General features: G+C 39.9%; 1 long non-coding RNA gene across 1 annotated transcript in view; it reads left to right on the top strand.

Annotated features, from left to right (window-relative positions):
* The window catches only part of LOC107537139 (uncharacterized), a 351,250-nt gene that overhangs the window by 218,493 nt on the left and 108,052 nt on the right, over positions 1–24,705 (top strand). Inside the window, exon 2 of the long non-coding RNA XR_001603207.2 lies at positions 731–823. This is a non-coding gene — a long non-coding RNA (uncharacterized LOC107537139). The remainder of the gene's footprint in view (positions 1–730; positions 824–24,705) is intronic.

The following is a 24,705-nucleotide window of genomic DNA, read 5'->3' as shown; positions in this document are numbered from 1 at the left end:
TCACAGTCGCCTCTGAAGCATAGTACAAAAGAGCTCCATCGTGCTCATTTGTTAGGAGTGAGTCTCTAAGAGACCAAGAGAGGAAATAAATCAACCTGGAGACAGAGTTTGTAGTAGTGGAGGGTCGTAGTTCCCCAGCACAGGTATGCTCACTTGTACAAAATTATCCTTCGAGTCAGAGGCCCCATGCTTAGAGTCCATAAATTGTCATTTACCAGCTAGCATAAATATTTACCAAGCAATTAATATTTGTCAAGTACTAAGGACTTAACATATAGCATCCTTTTAAATTCTCCAAATAATTCTTGGAACTAAACACTGATACTATCCCCATTAAATCTTTCAGCTTAGTTTCTTTCTCTCTGAGAGTGCTGGGCTCCCAAGCCGAATTATTAGTTTTCACTGTCGAATTGTGAGTTGTATAAATACATAGGTGGGCTTCAGAGAGGATTTTACATTTGAAGAATGAATGAGATTTGCGTAGGCAGAGCATGATAGAAAGGCTATTTGGGGGTAAAAGACCAACGTGTACAGAAAACAAACAAACAACCCCCCCTGAAAAAAAAAAATGAAAGAAACTTGTAATTGAATGATTTATTTAGACAATGGTGCAGCAAAATACATGACTAGAGAGCTTATGAGAAAGTGTCTGATGACCACAACAGTCACTTTGGGCCTATTATGAATGGCGTTTAATGCCAGGAATAACAGCCTGGGTTTACTTCTCTAGGTGACTCGGAACTGAAATGTGGAAATCCTTGAGTGACCCTCTGGCGGCAGTGCAAATGATTCATTGACGAGGAATCAGAGACAGGGACACCAGGTAGGTCTTCTCAGGCTAACTGGTGGGGGTGAACATGAGCCTGGAGCTCATTAATATGCTTTGCTCTCTATTAGACTTTACATCCTGTGGCTCATTAATTCCCTGTTGATGTACCCCCAGGCTGTGCCTGCTCCTCATTGAGTTCACAAGGTAAAGATCTCTCTCTCTCACAACTGTATCAACATCCAGCCTCGCTAGGCCACAGCATCTGCCGATTCCTGTGTCAGAACCTTTGACCCATGAGTTCCGTTTCAATCTTTAACTTCAAGAGTTGGGGAAAAAAATAAATGTGATGATTAGATGTGGCTGAGATATTCAGAACAGCAATTTCTGAGAATTTCCGCAACTGAGAGACCCAGCTGCTTCGCTAGGTGGTTGATGTTATTTCTCCCGAGGGTGGAAGGTGAGATGACTCGGGGGGCAACTTTAATCATTCAGCAGGCTTGTTTGGTGGAAAGAGATGAGAGAGGTTAAGGCAAAGTCTTAGGTATTTGTTTTTTTCTTTTTTAATGAATTGAAAATATTTATATAATGTTTATGCCTCTTGCTATATATAAACAGGTAAAATGAAAATAAAACTTTAAATAAGTGGGTGAAGAAATGAGAGCACATGGAAAGTGAGACTTAGAACGAGATGACAAAATTGAGCATGGTTTTGATACCCACAAGGCTTACCGTAGGCACCTGTGCACCCGGGGGTGCTGGGCCATGAATTGGGCTCTAGCTCTTTAACCAGCCCAGGGATCATGCAACCCAGGGGTCATGTACCTTTTCAATGTCCATTGAGGAAGGAAGGGGGAAAGGAGACAAATATCGAAAGCATGCACTGAGAAGCACACCACTCATGTTCCGATTTCTCCAGTATCCAGTGGTCCCCAGGGGGATATTAGGGATTTTAATTAAAACAGTCCTTGAAAAATATTCTTGTAACACAGCTGCCAATTCAGAGAATCTTTCCCAATGTACCCATTAGTACAAGATTGAAACACATTTCAATAACGTAAATGCTATGAGTGGGGTGGTGGAAGGAAGAGTACAGTGCTGCTGTTCAAGTACGTGGTTTCCTGTTCATCTTCACATAGAGCGGGAATAGCTTTTAGAGCAGGTATTTTTTCACCTCAGTGATACGGGTCTGTAGAGAATCTTTCCAAGTGCCTGGTTGGGGCCAACCCCAGATCTGTTATAACATTTGTAATCCTGGACCAAGTTTCTGGGGTATCACTAAGGTGGATACAAAACATACAGCTAAGGAAGCAAATGAAATGATTTGTGATTCCGTAATAAAAACTACATCCCAGTTTAATATTGGAAGACTGCCAAAATTATTGGCTTAGATTCTATAATAACTCATTGTAATTTTTGACTTGTTAATGATAGTTTTTTGACTTGTCAAGGAAATAATTTATCTGTTTTTAATACAAAGCCTAAACACAAGGTATTTCTTGGAATAGAATATGAGGTGATAAGAGAAGCTGTGGCCCCTGAGGAGGCTGAGGACCTGGGAAGGTGGCTGGAGAAAAGAGGACACATTAGAGACGAGCTTCTCCATCACAGCCCTACAAGTAGCTGTTCCAAATAATGAAACATATAAATTGGATCCCATCTAATGGTAGGCTAAGAAAATGAGAGAGAGAGAGATTTATTTCTTACTTTCTCCATTGAGCCTTTTCAGCATCTTTGCTGCACAACCTCACAAAGTTATTTACCACAGGTGTGTCACTAATTATGATGTATTATAAACATTTGCATTGTGTAATGGTCCTCAGTGCCTTCCACCTGTGACCTGGTACGTGCATACCAAGCAGTCAAGCAAAGCAGGTAGAAATACAGGCTGCCAACTTCAGATCTTTTTTTTTTCAGATGTACCATTCTCTTAGGGCATCAATGTTTAGGGAATTTTCCCCCTCAGTTTTCTAAATTGTTGCATTTAATTGCATATTTTAAATCTTAAAATATTAATGATTTTAAATACAAACCTTTCCAAGTGATATGTATGCATCATTGTCTTCTTAAACTAATTAAAGTTGAGATCAGTTTACGTGTATTTTCTAAATGACCTAGATCCTACTTTATCAATAATTAGACCGGGACGAAATGAGTCTTCTCAGTGGGTACTAAGGATGCAAAAGCAGGTTTGGCTTGTGCTAAGTGATCACGTATATCTTTGTCTTAGGAACTTTGGACTTTGTTTAATCATAATAGCAATACTGAATCTTCTGCATTACAGGCCCTATTGCTTTGCAGTGGTTTTGCTTGCTGATATCAATGTTCCTATCTCTAGTATCATTCTCCCATTTCATCCCCACTGTAATGGGCATCTCTTCTTTCTGAAAGCATACCTGCTATAGCTGCAATAGCCATGGTGACAATCCCCACCCTCACTTGCCCAGTGCCTCATATATCCCAGGAACTCCACTGAACACTTAGCATCCATTGCTTCATTTTCCTTCATAATTGCTGATGAGGTAGCTATTATGAACCCAGGTGAAGAATTATTTAAGATCAGAGAGCTGAGACAAAGAGAATGTCCGATTTGTCTGTGATTAGTTGGAGTGGACACTGGTGGTCAATGCGAGCTCCTGTTTCATCACTTCAGGGCGGCAGGTCCTGAGGACTAACACTGTTGAGTAGTGTAGACAGGAGATATTACCTTGTGGCTCTCATATTGTCTGTGGGATTGAGGATATTGGAGATCTGACCTCCAGAGAGGCAGGAGCGAGTGTGCTGAGATCCTAAGACCAAGGCGATGCTAGATTTGGTTTCTTCTTGAGATCATTAAGTTGCCAGAAATTAGGAAAGAACACAAATGACCACAGCTCTGGAACCCAAACATTTCAAAAGAGATAATAATGTAGTACCCACATAGGGAATGAAACATAACGAGCCAGCAAAAAACCCACCACTGAAACAAACACAGTAAAATATTCTTTGGAAGGAAGTCCCTGAGAGAATCTACTATACAGGTAAATAAACTGAACAGGTGATTTCCAAACAAAGAAACCCAAAACCCACGCTCGCAGGAGGTTTCTTAGACATATGAAATTTGCATCTGAAACAACATAAGCCATTGTAAGCCTTGAATTTTTCCTGAGCGTAACCCTTGTCTTTCGCTTAGTTCCGTGTATGCTGACTGCTGTGGTCGTTCCACCCAAGTGGTGGAAGAGGGTTGCGCAGGCGATGAGCAAGTAGGACAGCGGGGCCAGAGAGTCACCATGAGGGTGCTGTCTAAGTGCTGAGGAGGCTGGGAACAAGCTTAGCCATCAAGAAAAGGCATCAGTTTGGGGACAAAGAAGCTCAGTGATTGTCCTGGCCAGTTTTGCTCAGTGGTTAGAGTGTCAGCCCGCGGAATGAAGGGCCTCGGGTTCGATTCCAGCCAAGGGCATGTGCCTCAGTTGCAGGCTCCATCCCTGGCCCCGGTCGGGGCGCGTGCGGGAGGCAGCCAGTCGATGTGTCTCACTCACATCGATGTTTCTCTCTCTCTCCTTCCACTCTCTCTGAAAAGCAATGGAAAAAATATCCTTGGGTGAGGATTTAAAAAAAAAAAAAAAAAGCATGTGGGATGGAAGAGATGGTTGTGGCCAAATACCATCATATTGGAAGTTAGGGCTTCAACATATGAAATTGGTCCATGAAATTCAGTGGGATGAAAATCTCCCAGGTTTCATTTCCTCCTGGTCTCCCCCTCCCTAGCTGATGGGTTCCGGTTTGCTATTGTTGTTTTATAAGCTGTCGCAGCACTAGAAGCAGATTGAAGCTGCAGGCAATTACAATTAAATCAGGAGAAAGCTATGCATTCACCAAGGTTAACACAAGCTGCAGCCAAATCAGGGTGCAACAAATATAAAAACAACCAAGACCTCAAAATAAACAGCCATTTCAATCACATCCCCTTTAGTCCTCCCATCAATAACCTAGGAACCATGTACAATCAAAAGCTAAATAAATATGTTTCCAAATCAATATATATGTCACTAAAATCCTCAAGCTACAAATGTAACATGTCATTTTAGTTTACAGGCTAATGTTCCCAAAACAAGTTATGACAGTATTAAAGGCACATTTTGATACAGTAGAACCTCCCTATGTATAAACTGTAGACACAGGTATAAACTCAGTATTGATCTAATGAACAGGTATATAATGAGCTCAGTTGCTTTAATGTGTGTTTGAATATGTGTCTCCTTTCAAGTTGGATTTTTAGATATAAATTTTAGTAAATTCAATTTGCTGCTTTCTCTACAAGCTTATCAATCTTCCGTGTAAGTTGGTGTGTATATTACAATGCATATTACATTGAGAATGGTCATTCAAGTATTATGGTGCATATAAACTTTATATTAATATGTTCTTTTGACGCCGCATTATATTTATCGTCATTCCTTGCCATCGTTATTTAAATAGCTGCCTATTTCATTTGGGTGTTCTCAATCTCCATAGGGAACTCTCTACTTTACTGCCAGTTCTTGTCCTTAAAAAAACGGATTAATTTCCCAAAAAGTATTTTATGGGTCCTTTTTCCGACAGACTAAGTTCTAAACTCTTTAACCTAATTGCTAAAAACATCCATGTTCTATTCCATGCCCAGGTTTTTCCTGATTAAATCATTTTATAGGAATCTGTTCCAACAAAGCTTAGAGAGGCTACAGGTCTGATGATGTCATCTTCGACCAAGCCTCTACAGCTCGGGGTGATAGTTTCCCGGCCCCCATATCTACCCATCTCCTATTCTTTCTTCGAGATTGAATTCAGATTCATTCCCTCTGTGGTGATACCTTGCCTGTTCCCCCCAGGTGTACTTACTCTTTCCTTTGCACCTCCCAGCAGCCCCTAACTCATACATTTTAAAATGGCATGCGTTTTGCCCTGGTGCATGTGGCTCAGTTGGCTGAGCGTCATCCTGTGCACTGAAAGGTCGCCAGTTTGAACCCCAATCAGGGCACATACCCAGGTTTGGGGAGGGTGTAGAGGAGGCAAGTGATTGATGTTTCTGTCTCACATCAGTGTTTCTCCCTCTTTCTCTAAAAATCAAATGAAAACATATTTAAAAATATATAAATAAAATGGCACGTGTTTTAGTCCCCTTAGTTTTTTAATCATTTACATGTGCATCTCTCGATCTAAATTTTTCACATCTTAAGGGAAAGGGCCAAATCCCATTCATTGCTATGTTCTACCTCCACATAATCTAGAATATTACTGGTACCTAGTAGGTTTATTAATTCCCCTTTTTATCCACCCATGTCTTCATCCATTTATTCAATTACTCATTCACCATCACCCAAATAAATACTAAGTTCTCGAATGGGATGCCCAGTGCTAATGAGGACACAAAGTAAAATAACAGGTGGCAGTACCCGCCTTGACGTCACTGATGTCCTTGTGCGGCAGGTAATATTGGACAGGTGGCTGCAATGAAACGTGCAGTGAGCGTCAGGCTGAGATGGACAGTAGGAAGGGGAGAAAGACACAGTGAACAGGGCCTAAAAGTCCTCCTGAGGATGTGACCTGTAGTTTGAAGCTTGAAAGATTAGGTGACATTCACTGGTCTCAGAAATGACAGGGGGCAGGAGAGGGGTGTTTCCATAAGCTGTTCATTCTGATGAGGAAGGGAATGTAGAACCCGGGACAGGTGAAGGGAGTTGCTAGTGGTTATTCTTCTAAAAAAGAAGGTGGGAGAAAGGTATGAAAGAGAAAGGCTGAAAGAGACCAGAAGTAAAAAATGTTTTGTGCACTAAGCTCTCTTAAGGAGGTAGGAAAGCTATTTAGAGTCCCAAGTGACATGGCAATAAATAGTAGGATTTTAAAAATATTGTATTATATTCTGACTTCAAAGGGGATATAAAGAGGATGCTAAACAGCCATCAAGTTGTAAAAAAAACAAACAAACATGGGAAAATAGAAAATGCTTATTACCGAACAATCGTTTGTCTGTGTGCCTAGTTGGTTACCTTTAGTAAACCCCATTTCAACTTCAAGACCCAGGATGCAATTGGCGTCCAACAAGTGACTGTTGAATGACAGTGAATATGTAAAATGGTGCATATCTTCCAAGATATGTAGAAAATGTCACGTTGCCCACATGTTGTGGAGCCATGCGACAGCTCCCACTTGTACTCGGCACATCTTTCTGTTGTACCTTTTTGCTTCATTAGCTTCAAGCCTCATAGTCATCCCATAAAATCAGCCCTGAGGGCACTGTTAGGCTGCAGGCATCTCCCTGCTTTGAAGTTGTACATCCACACTCCTACGCCCTTCCTTCCCGGCGACTGCTATTTTCAGGATTTTCGGAAATTAGGATACTTGACTTCCTACCCTGTCATTCAGATTTAATTTATTCTCTTAAAAATTACATTCAAATCAGAACTAGGTGTTACTAAATGTTATATTTCTCTCTGTCTCTTTCTCTCTCTCTCCCTCTCTCCCTCCCTCTCTCTTTCTCTCTCTCTCTCTGAAAAGTCCCAAAGATCAGCTACTTTTGATCACCAACCCCATCCCATGCCCGTGACCACTATGCTGGGCTACCAGGCTGAGCCAGACTCTCTGGGTGTCTTTTGACTGCTTTACAATCAGCATGCAAGCGCACAGACATTGTGCTAGGATTCTCACAGATGTTACGCATACGACGACATTCGCGTATATGACACGTTATGCTGGGGACCATGATAGATGACCTATGCACATTACAATAGTCAAAATTAGGAAGGTTTACATTGATACGATACGTGATGTAGTCCAGCGTTCATTTTTAAATTTTGTGAGTTTCCCCAGTAGTGATTTGTAGGTGTACCTGGGACTAATCTGGCAGGCATTGCACATCATATTTAGTGTTTGTGCATCTTTACTCTCTTTAATTTGGAACAGCCTTTTGGTCCGTTTTTACATGTATTGACCTTGAGAATTTAGAAGAGCACTGGATAGTTATTTCAAAGTATGTCCTAAATTTGAGTTTGTCTAATTTCTCTTAATTATTAGATTCACATATTTGCATTACTTAAAGGAATACCCCAGAGATTGTGTCTTACCGTTCTCAGTGCTTCATATCACGAAGCATAGGATGCCAATTGGTCCCAATATTGGTGATATTAACTTTAATTATTTGAAGTGCTGTGTGTTTACTATAAAGTTTCTACCAATTCCTCTGCTAAAATGCTAAAGCCATGGGCATGCATCTCTAAGAAGAAAAAAACAAAATTCAAGAATTATAATTGGTATTTAAACATGTAATATTCAAGTTGGTCTCCTAAATATCTTTTGCTTAACAGCAAAAGCTGGTGCTGAGAAAGATCTAATAACAATGTGGGCTGGGACACCTTTCCATAGATTTATCTGTAGCCAGTAGAGACAGGTAAAATGAAAAGAGAATGGTGAGGTTTCTAGGAGACAGTATTTAGGCAAAAAGGATGTGTTTAAGAATAAGTTTAGGGCGGGGCCGGGTGTGGCTCAGCGGTTGAGCCTCGACCTAGGATCCAGGCGATCAGGGTTCGATTCCCGGTCAGGGCACATGCCTGGGTTGCGGGCTGCAGCTGATCAATGACTCTCATCATTGATGTTTCTGTCTCTCTCTCCATCTCCTTTCCTCTCTCTGAAGTCAATAAAGATATATTTAAAAATAAATAAATAAATAAGTTTAGGAACGTTGGCATGTTCAGTCTTTGGTTTTACATTGTGCCCCTGCACATATGAACTGACTTAGGCAATGTGCCTAAATTTTTTGAGTCTCATTTTCTTTTACTGTTGCCTCTTTCGCTCAGTTTCTTTCACCTAAGATAGATGCATATGCCCATTTCACCTGTAAATAACTAAGACTTTGTTTTCCAGAAAGGCCCTTCTCCGTAAAGCACCTCTGGCCTTCACCACTTTGTCCTGGTGATGTAGAGTGAGGGTGAAAGTCCTACAAGTTTCCTTTTAGCTCAGACATTCTCTGATGAAATCACACACACTTATTTCCTAAGGAACCGTAGTACACAGAGAGCTAGCCCCCTCTGAGATCTCCCAAATACTGCCTACTGGTGCGTGGGCTGGAATTCAGTTCTCTTCATTTTGAGTCCTGTGCAATGCCTCTTGCAACTGTCTCTCTTATTTTACTTCACTCCCTCCTCTGGGCATAAGTGATATAAATCCTTCCTCAACAAAAAAAATGTTTTATGCAAGAACCTCAGGGCATAACATCAGCAGATCTTCTCTTGTTCTGTATGCATATGGCTTAATTTTCCCTCCATCATTGAGGCTGAAGGGAGGGAAGCATTCAGGAGAGGACCTGCAGGCTGCTGGCTTGGCATGGGGTTTTTAATTCAATATTTATTAATTGCTATAGCCTGATGCTGTGCTGGGCACTGCAGAGAGCGCAATAGATAAGATACAGGCCTATCATCATGGAGCTCACAGAGTTGTGAGGCTTGTGATAAATATTCTGTTAGAGACATAAACTATGATATAATGGAACAGTGATGGTGAGAATAGCTCTAGTGAGTGATTACAGGGTATCCACAGAGGCTATTTGGCCTGGATTCTGAAGGATACATAGGATTTGTCTCAGGTAGGGAACAGTACAGATTGGCTTTACAGGCTAATGTGGACACAGCGGTGTTCTACCTGGACTGTCCTTGAGGACCAAGGCATTCATCCTTCTGTCTGCAGGGGGTGTTGGCTGTTGACAGCTCCCAGCTGCATCTCTTTCTGTGACTTGCTTTCAGCCATAGGAAGATGCCTTGTCCAAGGTCATGCCCCATCCTCAGAGTCAGACTGCATTCAGTGACAGATCAGTGTGGGGTACAGAGTCCTGAGTCTCTTTTGCCTCAATTCAGGACAATACAGAAAGAGATTAGCTAGCTAAGTCTTCCATCTCAGAGGCTTCACAGCTCAACTTCTCCCACTCCGCAGTTCTGCTTCTCTCATTCCTTTCATTTCATTCTGGAGGACACCCCCCCAAAAACCACCTGCTGTTCAAATAAAGGGATGCTACGTGGAGAAGACACAGAAAAAGGCAAAGTTTCATTAAAGTACCGAGGAGATTCAAGAGTGTGGTTGAGCAGATCTCATGCATGGATTTGGTGAGACTGGATGCAAAGACTGAGTGTGTGGCTGAAGGGAAACGTAGAGCCCGATGCCCTGGCTGAGGAATACGGAAGCCAGCTTGTGGACACTGGGGATCATGAACGTTTTTTTGTGTGGTACGTGTCAGGAGGGGAAAGGTCAGTCAAGTGGCCATCCATGGGCAGGAGTGCAGATCCTAGTCCTGTTTCCTCTTCTGTTATTGGAATTTTCTATGCTGAATTTTGTCTCTTATTGTTGAGAAAAAATTACTTTTAAGAGACTTATTGCAGTATGTGAAAAAAATGAGGTCATGGTTTTTGCTGTCAGACTTTCAAAAATTATCCGAGACTCAAACTGCAAAGCAAAATTCCTGCACCATATGAGAGAGAGAAATACTGCTGGGATTTTGAGGAAGACAATGAAAATCGTACATGGAAAGACTTTCATAACATATTCAGGTATTTCTCACCCATCTCCTCTCAGGTAAAGTATCACTGAAGGCTTTTTTGTTTCTGTCAAAAATAATTTTATCTTCTTTAATGATATTTTACCTGTGAGTTGACGGGAGAAAAATACTTGAATATGATGTGGAAGTCTATATGCCATTTTAATACACTATTTACCTTCCTTCCACCTGGATTTTGTGATGCAAAGTGCTGACATGGAAAGCTTTCTAGGTGTGGGATCACAAGATCTGAATTCTAGTTCCAGTTCTACATTTGACCAATTATGTGCATCTAATACGTATAATGATTATCTTACTCAAGGTTTGCATTTTAATAAGTATAAGTGTATTTTCTGTTCCTTGATTTGGAGAGGCGTCACTTCACTTTCTGAGCTTCGTTTTTCTCAATAAAAAAGTGGGTAAATTGCCCAGCTGGCGTGGCTCAGTGGTTGAGTGTCAACCCAGGAACCAGGAGGTCATGGTTTGATTCCCGGTCAGGGCACACGCCCAGGCTGCAGGCTCGATCCCCAGTTGGGGGCGTGTAGGAGGCAGCCGATCAATGACTCTCTCATCATTGATGTTTCTCTCTCTCATTTCCTCTCCTTCCCTCTCTCTGAAATCAATAATAATTAAAAAGATGACAAAAAGTGGGGAAGTTAATCCTTCCTGGTGTACATCTGAGGGTCAAAGGCATTCAGAATATGAGAGCCTTTTACAAAGTGTAAGATATTCCACGGCTGGGAATCAGATCAGTCACGTCCTGAACAAGTCAAGTAACTCATTTTGCAAAATGTTGGGATGACTGAGTTTTAAAGCTTCAAGCTCTTATATTATTCAACATCTTGAAACATGAAGTTGAGAGAGGGGGAAAGTAAGGAAAGGATTACAACCTCTTGGAAAGGGATCCGAATGCCCATTAAAATGCATCTCGCATGGGACATAAAACCAATGAGAAGCAGCAATCTACTTTTACTGCCGGGGCAGGAGTCAGGCAACTATTTTTACTAACTACGGCTGTTCCCAAGTCTCTTGGAGTAACTAAAATATTTATGATGAACGTGTTTGTGTGAGGCACTCTCTGTTGCAAGTAGATCTAACCTGTATTAGAATGAGCTCCTTGTCATTTTTTTTTTTGGTCTGATAAGTAAAGCAGTGAGAATGAAGAGGGGCTGAGCAAAATCCTCATATAACAAACACATCAAGGAAAGAAAAATGTGGAAGCCGTGGCACCCTGCCAGGAGTGTGCGGCTTGCCGACCTGGCACGTTGCCTGCCTAGACTTGGGGATTACCCTGCAGTATATTAAAGCATCAGCGTTTTAATTTACCACATTACATTCCAGATGTTTTTGGTAGAAAGGGACTTCTCGGCAAACACCTGAGTGCTTGTCAGAGAATTACACATTTAATATTACACTACTCATTATTGTAATTAATGACAGGAAGAAGTTGCTGGAAGACATTTCTTAGTTGCACAAAAAAGGATGTTAATACTTTATGAGGGGAGGAAATTGTCTTTAAGATTGAGGAATGGTAATGTTCAGGAATTATAATAGGACTATTACTGAAAAAATGAGCTGGTTGTAGTACCTTCAAATGGTATAGACCAATTCTGATAGAAAATTGATATTCAGGTGCATGATGTAATATGAAGAATAACATATATGCAGTTGACATGTACCATGTATGAAAAGTCAATAAAGAATAGTTTGGTAGATTTAGAAATAGTAATGGATGCAAGAGACACAAGTACTTTTCTTATGTCAAATTATTAAGAATCATACTTTGTAACTTATTTGTCTGAAATCATTAGTTTCTTCCTTAATGTCCACTTCTTTTATCATTTCTTTTTTTTTTCTTTTAATCCTCACCTGAGGATATTTTTCTCCATTGTTTTTTGAAGTGGAAGTGGTAGAGGGGGAGAGAGAGAGAGAGAAACATTGATGTGAGAGAGAGACGTTGATTGGTTGCCTTCCGCATGCTCCCCAACCAGGGCCAGGGATTGAACCTGCAACTGAGGTACATGCCCTTGTCCAGAGTCGAACCCAAGACCCTTCAGTCCGCAGGCCAACACTCTACCCACTGACCCACACCGGCCAGGGCTCTTTTATCACCTCTTAAAAATAAAAGTAAGGACTCTTTTCAGAATAGCTCTGCTGCCTCAATACCAGAGCAGATATTAAATGAGGTTCACAATGTGTCATTCTTGGCGACATTATCATCTAGCATATAAGCATGTACATTTTTGTGTCACTGAGGAAGTCTCAATGGGAATAATTAATAGAAAAATTTTCCACTTTAGTGAGGACATGTTTTTCTCCTTTCTTTCAGTAGAGGACATTTTCCCTCCTCTGATTAATAATTCTCTCTGAACAAAAATATTTTCTAATAGAATCATCAATTTTTCTTCGTATGTTTTTAACCCCAGACAACTCAGAGACAAAGATGATGTTGACTGGGCTTCAGGGTCTGTTATAATTACAAGGGTAACTGATGTGAATGACTATACACGCCCTTCCCACTGCAGTACTCAGGAACTATTTTCAGTCTTGATACAATATTGCTCATTTAAACACACTCAGTGCTTTACATTTGTTGCCTGTCACAGTCCTCTTTTTCCTGCAGGTGTTGCTGTTGTTGTTGCACAATAAGTATGATGATTCTCTTTGTCACTTGCTTGATTAAACTAATGGAAAACATACAGTGTAAAGGACGCTCCAGCACGATTCACTCATTAGCATAGCTCCCTTTCACGAGCATCATGCTTTCAGTAGCTTCACAAAGAATATTAGTCTGTGTGTTCTCAGGGGTGATTTACCAAACTCATTAAAGATATGGAAATTATTTTTGAAACTAAATTAAATTTGGGAGTGGTGATAAATCCTACGCATGATTTCAAATAGTATGCAGAGCTCTTCCATAAACACAGAAAGACGAGCCTGGATTTTCTAAGATAGACACAATTCCAGCTGTTTCCCATGGTGTTTCCTAAATCTGGATTCAGAAACTATGATCTTCTCACTTGCAAAAGAGAATGTGGGAAAGCATATGAAGTGTTTAACTGGTGGACCCGTGCTACCATTTCATGGGATCCGGACTCCTACATATATCAGGCAAAAACTGATGAGGCCACGCTTCTGTTTGCACCACTCAGTGACTGCTCTCACCTTGAAAAAGAAACACGGAGATTGTATCTAAGGGGTTCACCAAGTCCTGTTTACATCTCTGCCTTTTCTGTTGCTATGGACACAGTCACACCCCATGTGACAGTGGCTATATTGAACTTTAAGTCCCTCCAATGCCGTGCTCTCTGTGGTCTTGAGTTGTCCCTGTGCTAAACACTCTTGCACATCCTGGTCTCACTTGGCTGTCTCCTGCTCATCGTACCTCTTAATCAGCCGGAGCTTTCAGAGAGTAATTGGCATCGACACTGAATAGGTCTTTTCAGCTCGCTCTCCATAGACGTGTGCTTGCCCTGCCATAGGCCATGCCAGTCTGGTGTTTTCCTACTCCCTAATCAGACTCCTTTACGTCACTGGAAACAGTGTGAAAGCAGGTACCACGAGTCACGGCAGACACCGCATCCTTACACCTGGGATGGCGTATAGCGCAACAACAACAAAATCAATAATGTTATTGCTTGCCTGAAAGAATGAGCGAGCAAAGAAAAGAACCGTCGAATTTAAAAGTGGAACTTGAGAGTTTTCCTCTTAAACGCTTGGATTAGGCCTCTTGGGGCAGAGGCAGTTGTCTATCTCCAAGCCTTTTTTTTTCATTCTCTACTTCCTTTTAGGAACACAAGTCTGATATTATTCAGGGGTAGAGTGTGCCACTTTCCCCAGTGTGGTCCTGAGATTATGTTCTGGCTCATGTGATGTAAGCAGCAGTGTTTCCTACGATTCCTGTGAAGGTTAAAGAGCGGTCAGACTGGAGCGGGAGCCACTCTCCTTGCCTCTGCTTTTCCCCTCTGCTGTTCCTCCCAGAAGGGAATGACTGGTGTTAGTGACTGCAGTTCCAGTATCCATCCTGAACCGTGTAGTGACTTTGAAAATAGACAGGATGTGCTAGAATGGCAGAGCAGAAAGGTGGCCCAGCTTTGGCCCGTGGTGTCACAGGATGCCAGCAAACCAGCCCTGGACTTGCTGTGTTCAAACCTGTCCTGCATGACAGAAAAACAGACTTTTATTTTGCTTCAGCTAATATTATTGTTCAGTGTTCAATTTTATGCAACTGAAAATTCATCTGAACTTTTATTATTGTTGAGAAAATGTATACATTTATTGAAATAAATCATATGAAAGTTAATGCAATGCTAGTAAACATATTATATATAATATATTTATTATGTTATTAAGTTATGCATCATATATATATATATAAAGAGAGAGAGAAAAAAACAGACAGGGAGACATTTTTTCTTTTGTTTTTTTCAAGAGCGAACAACCAACTGAACGAGGGAGGAGAGAAGTCTTACATAGCAAAGCAAAGTGTATAGAACATGGACCAGGGACCACATCTTTGAGAGGATTCAAATTACTCCACACCCTTAACCTTACCAAGATGTTGCTAAAATACATTTTTAGCATTTCTGTCTAAACAGATAGCAGATCAGTGTGATCTTTGTAGAATTATACCCTGCACATACACAACCAGGCTGCTTCAGGAGTGATGGTCGCTGAGCACATGGATGAACACTGAAAAAATATGAAGGACTGATGCTCAAACTATTTAAGCCCCGTGCATGCTGGTTAATAGATCATTGTTTTGAATATGCAAAATGCATATTTTTGTTAATTCCTTAAAACACTGATACATATTTGGCTCTTTGTGTTAACACTTTTGTCCTTGATTTCAGAGGGTCCCTTTTCATCATAAGTTGAAAGAAAATATGTTTAAATTACCCAAGATTATTAAGTTCAGGAGATGCGCTGTGCAACATTGTGCCTATAGTTAACATTACTATCTTGTACATAAAAATTTGTTAAGCAATTAGATCTCATGCATGTTCTTAACATAATTTTAAAATTATAAAAAAATATATATTTTCTAATGGATTCATGCATTTTTATGTCAGATCAGTAGACCATAAAGTAATTGCCTTGATCTGATTTCCATGCAATTTGGACTTGCTTTTATTGATATATTTAAGTTTAAATCATGGTTCCTTATTTTTCTTTGAATATGTTAAAATGTAAGCATCCCAGAAGTCGCCACCATAGATACTGTTCCCCCGTTAGAGTGTTCCTCCAGGCAGGATGGGTGTCCTTATAACATTTATATTTCAAGCAATAAGCACAATGCCTGGTTTGCTGTCATATTAAAAAAATATGCTGACTTGATAGTGCAGTACTTAAAAAAATTATTTTCTTATAAATTTGTTACAACAGATTAAGCTCTAAATTGATATCTTGTTTCTGATGGTTCAGGCTTTTCCAAAGAAATCCTCATAGATTTTTCCTTCAGCTCTCAAATTTTCATCCTTAGTCAATATTGATTAAGTATCTTTCTTAGCTCTGTTTCCTTGTAACGCGCTGTGCAAAGCAAGTTCGATGGCACAGTCTCTTCTTTTAGAGATCCTTATACCTGAGAGACATGCCAATGGTCAACTCTTACTTTTTTATTTTGTTTTATTTTTTTGTTAATCTTCACCTGAGGATATTTTTGCCATTGATTCCTCACAGAGAGCAGAAGGGTGGGGGAGAGACAGAGAGAGAGAAAAACATTAATGTGAGAGAGACACATGGATTGATTGCCTCCCACATGTACCCTGACCAGGGCTGGGGATCGAGCCTGCAATTGAGGTACGTGTCCTTGTCCTGAATCGAACCCAGGACCCTCCAGTCCAAGGGCTGACACTCTAACCACCCAGCCCAACTGGCCAGGGCACAATGGTCAACTCTCAAGGGGTTCAGGGCAGTACATGAGTGTCTCCTCCATCCTAGAGAAAGGACATTTGTGAAATTGAAGGGGAAAGATGTCAAAGATTGAATAGGGGACTCATGGCTTCCCTGCCCGTGGGTCTTTCCACGGCTCTGACTGCTAAAGTAAGTTATCTGTGAAGAGCCAGGGTGTGCTTTTTGGCTTTAAAAACTTCAACTCTGTGTCCAACTCAGAAATTTGTGACACGGCTTTGGAAATAGATGAGCACACAGAGAGCATTAGCTAAAGATGTGATGTCATTTGGTCTCTACCTGAACTATTTTAAGGATTATAATCTACCTGGGAAACTTTGCTTACATGAGCTTCAATTGCAACATGTATGTGGATTGGAGTAAACATAGCTATGGGTAGATCAATTAAAAGGCCTTTCATAGTACTTTTGTAAGAAGTTGAACAGCATTAGTCTTAACAATGCAAAATAATTTAAAGATAATAATGCTGTTAATAATGATAGTAATAACAGTATTTCTGCTGTTTTCAGCACACATTTGGGTACTTACTGTCCCAAACACTTTGTAACTATTGTATAAGTATAATTGTCACAATAATGCTACAACACAGTTAAAGGTCTTCAAGGGAGCTCCACTACTAAAGCCCCTCTAGCATTTTTCTCTAGATATACATTTTTTTCACTATAAACCCTCAATTAGGCAAAGAATGTTTGTGATGGTGATGGATATGATGATGTCCTGAATTTGTCTTTCCTGTCTGTAGACTATTTATTTATTATTTATTTTTAAAATATTTTTATTGATTTCAGAGAGAGAAAGGGAGAGGGAGAAAGAGAAACATCAATGATGTGAGAGAGTCACTGGGCAGCTGCCTCCTGTTCGCCCCCCACTGGGGATCAAGCTGGAACTTGGGCATGTGCCCTGACTGGGAGTCGAACCGTTACCTCCTGGTTCATAGGTCGACGCTCAATCGCTGAGCCATGCCTGGCAGGGCTCTGTAGACAATGTATATCAACCCCATCAGAAGTTTGTTTTGTTTTTTGCTAATAACTTGATCTCAGAGGAGCAAATAAAAAAATAAAAATGTATCATACACTTAATAGAATTACCTCTTATGGTAGTAAACCATAAGAATTCAATATTAATACTTGAAGTTTTTACAAGCCCACTTAAAGTAAAAAAAAAATGACTGAAATACTGAAAGCAGTAATTAAGTTTTTAAGCATTTGTTTAAAACAATTATTTCAGTCTGCAATTCCTTGAAATAATATGGCTTCCTGTATCTCCACTCCCAGGCTATTGGAACCTTGAGGTTAGCATCATTTCTCATGTTTTACTTTTAATAAACATTTGGAATAATGCTATTCACCTACTTTTCACCCATTAATATAATAGTATAGTTTTATTTGAAAACAACCTGCCTCTGAAGGATAAATTGATGGAAAACAACGCTGACTACAAAAATAAGAATAAAAGCTGCTAAATTATAAAATGTCAGGCTGTTTTCACCAGTTGAGTATGAGAATATTTATGGGTTAAAAATAAATATCATAACTATGCCACAGAATTCATTCAAAAATACATGCCAGCCTCCAAAAGGTAATGAATATAATGCTAAACTCTAAAATAAAAATACTACTATGTATTGAGGGATGAATATCAGGTACTTTAAAAGTTCTATAAATATTTTATTTAATGTTTTTATAAACTAACTAGTTTTAAGGAGTTTTTAAAATAGCTTACATTACTATTTCTAAATTCTTTGGTATTTGTATATTTTTAAAGTGTTCCTTTATGGGATGCTATAAAGATCTTACTAAAGACAAATCACAAGCACCTGGATGGTGACCAAACTGAATAGATCTGATAGTCACTCTGCCTTATATAATGTATGAACATATCACATCTCACACCACGGTTGATGTTATATAAAACAGAGTGTATTTTTTCATTGTTACTCCCAGATTCAGCTAACTTAAGATGTCGAATTTCTCATCTGGTGATAGTGTAATCCAAAACTCTTTTATATGAATTTAGAACAGCTCCATCAACACATGAATTTATGATGAAGGGTTCAGATCCAAATGTCTTGCTTTCCACTGAACAGACATGCAGTAATTAAAACAAACCCATCAGTGATATAAGAGAGAGTTTGTATCAGTTAAATAACTTTTTGGACTGCTTTCTCAAAAATTTTTAAGTGGCTAACCATTTTTAAAATTCAGGCAAATATATTTGACTATTTGGGAGATCATGAATTTACCATAGATTGATGACAAAATTGGCTATAACATTTTCTCCTTTCCCTGTATTTATAGCCCACAGAAGGTGACTTTGAATTGCTTCCTATGAAGAGGTAGCATTTATTTCCCATCTCTTGAATCTGTGCTGGCTTTGCAGTTGGTTCTGGTCAACAGGATGTGTCAGATGCAATGTGTAGGCATGTGCTTCCTTTTACTCCCTTGGAACCCAACTATTGCCAGGTAAATAAGCTGAAGCTAGTCTGTAGAATGACTAGAGATAAGAACCCCAGAGTCAGCCCCATTGCCCTAGCTGACTGCTGTACAGCCAGCTGGCACACAAGTGAAGTCATTCTAGACCAGCGAATCCCCAGCTGACCTGCATGCTGACACATGGCTCATTGTGGCCTAAATCAACCCTGATGACCCATAGACCTGTGAGCAATACTACTCTTTAAGGCTACAGATTTTGGCAATACCTTTTTTTTTTTTTTTAACAGCAAGAGCTGGCTAATACAGACTTTATATAAGAAAAGACTTTAACTCATTGAGAGGATGGCGAAAGCTGACTTACAAAGAAGTAGGATAGTAAATGAAAACCATAAGCCTCCCTTATGGAGACTGCACCAACTCCAGTAGTTGCTTTTTATTGGATTACTAGATGTGTTCAAGAGATAAACATTACTCTTCTCACTCCACTAAGGAAAGATGGAGCTTAGCCGAAGTTCACGTTCACCCAAGACCTGTGAAACTGGCTAAGAAAGGCAAGGGCCCTGATATGAACCCATGATTTTGCCCATGGGTATAAAGATAACAGAAAGTAAAGACAAACGAACAGGTGTCTTGTCACCTGGTTCTATTGGATACGGGCAAGCAGCTGCCCATCTAAATTTCAGGCTATCTCTCAGCGCTTATTGACTTAACTGGCAATCTATTGAGACAGAGATGACTTCGTTGAAAACTGCCTTAAACATCTAGGTAATGTAGTGAATTCAGTGGGATGCTGTCGTAGGACAATGGGCCTCCTGCTTGGAGAAAAAGCATCCGGGTGAAGGAACAACATTTATCAATATGTAACTGTGGAAGCAAAGATGGGGAGTTTCAAGGGAAGGTATTTATCATGAGATACTGTTCTATTAAGCTGGCTTTATTTTGGTTAGGTCAGGTGATTGATGTGCAGGAGACATAATCATTTGGTCGAGAAGATGTTAGCCCAGCCTGGTGCCAGCCGCTCATTGCGCATTCGTAAGCAGCTGCACTCTGACTGACTTCTGAACAGGAGACGTCCAGGCTTTTGCTAATCAGAAATAGGCAATCCAAGAGCAAAAAGCAAAGTCAAAGGGAGTGACAGAACTGCTTGACAAACTTTTAAAGTGTCGAGAGGAAGGACCCAATTACATTAAATGCAGCTTATCACTGAAGAAAAGGCAAAAAAGTCACACAAGGCAATAATTGAAAAATCATACACTTTGCTTTGCAACTCTTCGCGATAATTGACTTTTATCATTCTCTCTCTCAAGGAAGATAATTAATCTTGGGAAATGGTTGATGGCTTTAAAATTAAAATTTCTTTGAAAAAACTGAATAATAGATTTCATATTTTTTATAAAGCGATTGTGATCTTGGACCTTAATCAAACTGAATTTCCTTGAGTTGCTGACATTTAAAGAAAAAAAAAATCTTCACTTTGACATTTGGTTGAGTCTCCCATTGCAGGGATCAGACTTTGACAAATGTTTCTCTAATTTAAAAAATATAATTAACATATTTTATGAGCACCAACTGAGAGCCAGGCACTGTTTTAGGCATCGGGGATATAGAAGCAAATAAAATTGTTACCTAATAGAATTTAATTTTATGTCTTCCTGAATTTAACCAGATTGATTGGGAAGCACCCGGTAAGTCCTACAAACTGTACTCATGGGTGCCAGTGTTGGCTGTACTCTTGGCTGTACTTCAGGGATGTAAAGTCAAGGAGACGTAATGGGAAAAATGGACCATAAAGTTAGAAATGCACACAGTGGTGGCTATGGCCTTGACGTGTCCTAGATGTGTGCTTTTTGGGAAGTCTTTTTGGGAAGACTTTCTTTTCGTTCCTCCTTTCTTCATTACAAAAGTAGTGATTATCCATCTTCGGTTATAAGGTTATTAAGAGAATTAGGGTTACCTGATATATACAAAGTGAATAGGACAGGGACCACCTATAATACTCGCTCAACAAGTTTAGATTAAAATGTCTCAAGGAAGAAGGCCTCTTGGGTTTGTTGTGTGTTTATTTTGGGTTTTTCGTTTTTTTCAATTTCCTCTTGGAAATGCAGTGTAAGTCATGGAAGCTTGTGAGACTCATTCCATGGTGTATAACTACCTAGAAAGGCAAGTTGTCATTCTAGAAAATCTATAACATGAAGGAAAAAAACTTCCAAGAGGAAGGAACTATCTCTGTGGCTTTGGCTCAGTCATACTGTGTCCTTAGGCCCTTGGGCTCTCATTTCCTTTTTGTGGAGCACAGGACTCGGTTGAGGTCAGTAAAGCGCCTGACTCAGGCACAAAGTTTAAGGGGACACCACACCATTCAGCATTCAAGTAAGTAATATTTTAATGCAGTATATTTTAAAAATTAAACTCAATGTAAAAAAGTCCATGATTACAAACAGTATCAATTTTTAAAAAGACAGGACCCATGTTGGCGAATGTTCCTTTTGCCTCAGGGCATCTACACACCAAATAGTGAGCATCAGTTTACAGCTCCGTGAATTTTCACAAACTAAACACTGTGTCTGCAGCCAGCACTCAGTTCAAGAAATAGAACATGACCAGTAGCTCCGGAGCCTCCTCATGTTCTTCCAAGCAGTAATCTCCTTTCCTCAAGGGTTTCCCAAATCATCCTGCCTTTTCACAACATAAATCAGTTTCACTTATTTTTGTAATTTATATTCTTAGAATCATAGAGTGTGTTCTGTCTTTGTCTAGCGTGTTTTGTTCAACATTACATTTATGAAATTTATTCAAGTTTTTTGCAGTTATACAAGGTGCTCTCTCATTCCTGTAGAGTGTTCCATTGGCTGAGTATAGCACACTTTATTCATTTTACTGCTGATGGGCATTTGAGCAGTTTCCTGTATATAATGAAAAAAATCTCAGGCTGGGAGCCTGTATATGAAACATGATTGGGCATGACTTTAAAAAAACACACACACAAGGTATGAAATGTTTGTTGGTAGCAGCGCAGAATACAACCTGTCATATTTAGTTTCCAGTTCCTGAAGATTATAAAACATTCTTGAGGTTTTACAGAGACACAATATCTCATCATGGGTTGTTGCAGAAGTAGTTGTTAATCCAATGAGTCTCAAAGCCACCTGTCTCTTTGGGATACCTGGGAAACTCACTATTGTATTATTTTGAAAGGTAAATGCCCCCCCTTTTTTTCTTTGCCTTTAGGTTGTGTTATTTAAGTGTTTATTTTATTGGAGCAAATTTATTGGGGTGACATTGGTTAAAATATGTAGGTTGCAGGTATACAGTCCATAATGCATCATCTGTATATTGTATTGTGTACTCACCACTCCTTCCATCACCATTTATCCCCTTTACCCTCTTCTACCTCCCTCACCCCTTGCTCGTGCACAGTTGGTCCTGAAACCTCACGACTGATACTGAAGAGCGTGGATGAACGTAGCTCCTTCAGGGGAAGCCACTCTCAGTTGAGAGGAGGGATCAGAAAGCAAGGACAAACTCAGACTGTTTCGAGGAAGAAGTAAGGTTTAAAGCAGCCCGCAGACAAGGCATACAGTTTTTCAAAAACGATGATTCCTTCGAGGTTTCTAGTGCAGAGGTAGTTAACAGAAGCCCTTCTCAGATTCTTCTGTGTCATCAATAGGGAACGCCTTGCTAATTAGTTTATTGCGTACCTCACATGCAGTTTTATTGGCATATCTAGTAGTATCTTAAGTAGTGTTATGAAATGAGTTGGCAATGACAGAATTTAGAGATAAACAGGATTCATGAATTGGCAAAAGCAATTTGGAGATTTGCTCTTCAATGTGGGGCCTGTAGACCAGCAGAGTCAACCTGGGAGCTTTTCAGAAGTGCAGAATCTCAGGCCCTACCACAAGGTTACTGAATTAGAATCTGCACTTAACAGGATTCCTAGGTTATTTACATTTGTAATTATGTTACGCTGGAGGCGTGATGGCTTGGGCTAAATCCTGAACCAGCCCTTATGGATTCTGTCAGCTGAAAGGGTGACACAATTTGGCCTCTGAGCCTTGGCATTTGCTTCATTTAGACCTTCTACTTAAAGGGATAATGATGTTGACTGAATCCTGTTGACCTTAAACAAATGGACAGACAGATATTTTTCCAGCAAAATGGGCTTCATTCAGGAACAAGATTGCAATTTGGGACATGTGGTTTAATGGCGAGCCACATGCAAGTCCCTAGAAACAAAGGAGAGGAAATACTTTTATAGAGAAGAGAAAATTGGGAGAGCTGTTACAGGCCGATTTCTTCCTGTAGAACTGCACAGTCAACATAGGGTGTGAGAGCTCCCCCTACAGGCTCTCCTGACCAGATTACATTTATTAATTTTTACACTCCCAAATAAAAACTTAGATTCAACAAACCACAGTTGAGTGACAAAACACCCAAGGAAGTCTCAGTTTGACTTCTGCCCCAGTCAAAATTGTTAATAGTGTCCTGTTTTACTGTGAAACATATTTAGGTTTGGATAATAAAGTACATGGTCACTCTAAGAATGGGTCATATGCATTATTAATTTTATACTTGCTTGCTATTAAATGGTTAGTTAATAAATGTATGTATGCTTGTACATAAACAAAAGCAAACAAAGACTTTCATGATATACATGTAGACCACACATACACACATAAAAATCTTGGTAGCAATGAGTAACAGAAGACAGATGAGCTTGATGGAGATAAGAACTCCCCTCGCAGGAGCTGGCTGCCTTCACATGTGTGCCCCCTAAAAGGGCAATTTAAACTGTTTTCTAAGAACAAGTGACAGCCCACCCCAGAGGAGCTTTCAGGCCTCTGACTCTTGTAAGACAGATACATGCTTGAGTTTTTGAAATGTCATTTCTTTCCAGATTCTTCTCATTTTGACCACAACGGGTTTAAAGACGGTTGGGTCAAGTTTTATTCAGAGTTCAAGTTAAAGGTGGAGGGTGTGCCCTGCCTTCCACTTTCTCTGAGGCAAGAGAGATTTGCCAATTGTTTGGCCGAAAAGCTCATTCTTTGTTAACAGAGGTTTATTTCTTACCTTCTTTTCTTTCTGTTGAGAACCACTGCAGCATCTCCTAAGGCAGGTGTTTCCCAGGTAGTCTAAACTTCTGACATAAAAAAATAAAAGGCATCTCTACTTGCTTAACAGTGAGCATTGTCACCTCTATGTCCCCCTAGCTCAGATCCTTTTTAGGTTTAATAAACCCTCCCTGTAAAATTGCTATTTTCTCCTAGCACTCCCAACACATTTCAAACAAACAAACAAACAAACAAACAAACAAAAATAGTTAAAACTACTCAAAACTAAAACAACAGTTAAATAGAAGAAATCTCGAACATTAGCCATCTGTAGTAATACTCCCATCAAAAGAGAATATTTGATATACTGCAGTAAACGTTTCTAATTCAGTGGTCTTCTCTTTGAGGTGTTAAATATTTATTTCACATAAACCTCACACTATTGTCTAGAGAGACGAACAGATAGCCAAATGATAGGCACATTTTTGTGATAGAAAAATTGTAGTTTTCCCCTGACAGTGCCAGAAAAATACTAGCACGGCTTTAGCAGGGCGGTCTGCCCAATGCTAATCAATACAGCTCGTGTTGCTGCTCATGCATTTGCCCAAAAACATTGTTAGCAATGATTCCAGCACATTGTCACACATTCCCACTGTAGGTGCCATCCCCTTCTCTGTTCACGTCAGCAAAGAGAATGAGATGAGAGCAGTGACTGTCAGCCTTTCTCATCTCTTGGCACATAAACTAAGTATTACTGAAATTCTGCAGCACACCAAAAAATATATTGTTTTGCCAGTCTGACAAAAAATAGGTATAATTTTGATTGAGTCACACTGGATGGCTATTTTTGTGTTGGCTGTCTTTTTGTTTTGTTGTTGTTGTTTTTTTTTAATTTGACAATCTCAGGGAAAAGAGGTCAGTGCCCCTGACTAAATAGTCAGGTACTTCGTGTCTTAAACATTCTTATGGCTCACTGGGTGAAAATCACTGGATAAGAGGAAAAGAACCAGA

The sequence above is a fragment of the Miniopterus natalensis genome, chromosome 18 (assembly GCF_054644295.1).
Source record: "Miniopterus natalensis isolate mMinNat1 chromosome 18, mMinNat1.hap1, whole genome shotgun sequence".
In the NCBI taxonomy this organism is placed as follows: Eukaryota; Metazoa; Chordata; class Mammalia; order Chiroptera; family Miniopteridae; genus Miniopterus; species Miniopterus natalensis.
The sequence above is the reverse complement of the archived record's forward strand: the minus strand, read 5'-3'. Positions and strand labels throughout refer to the sequence as shown.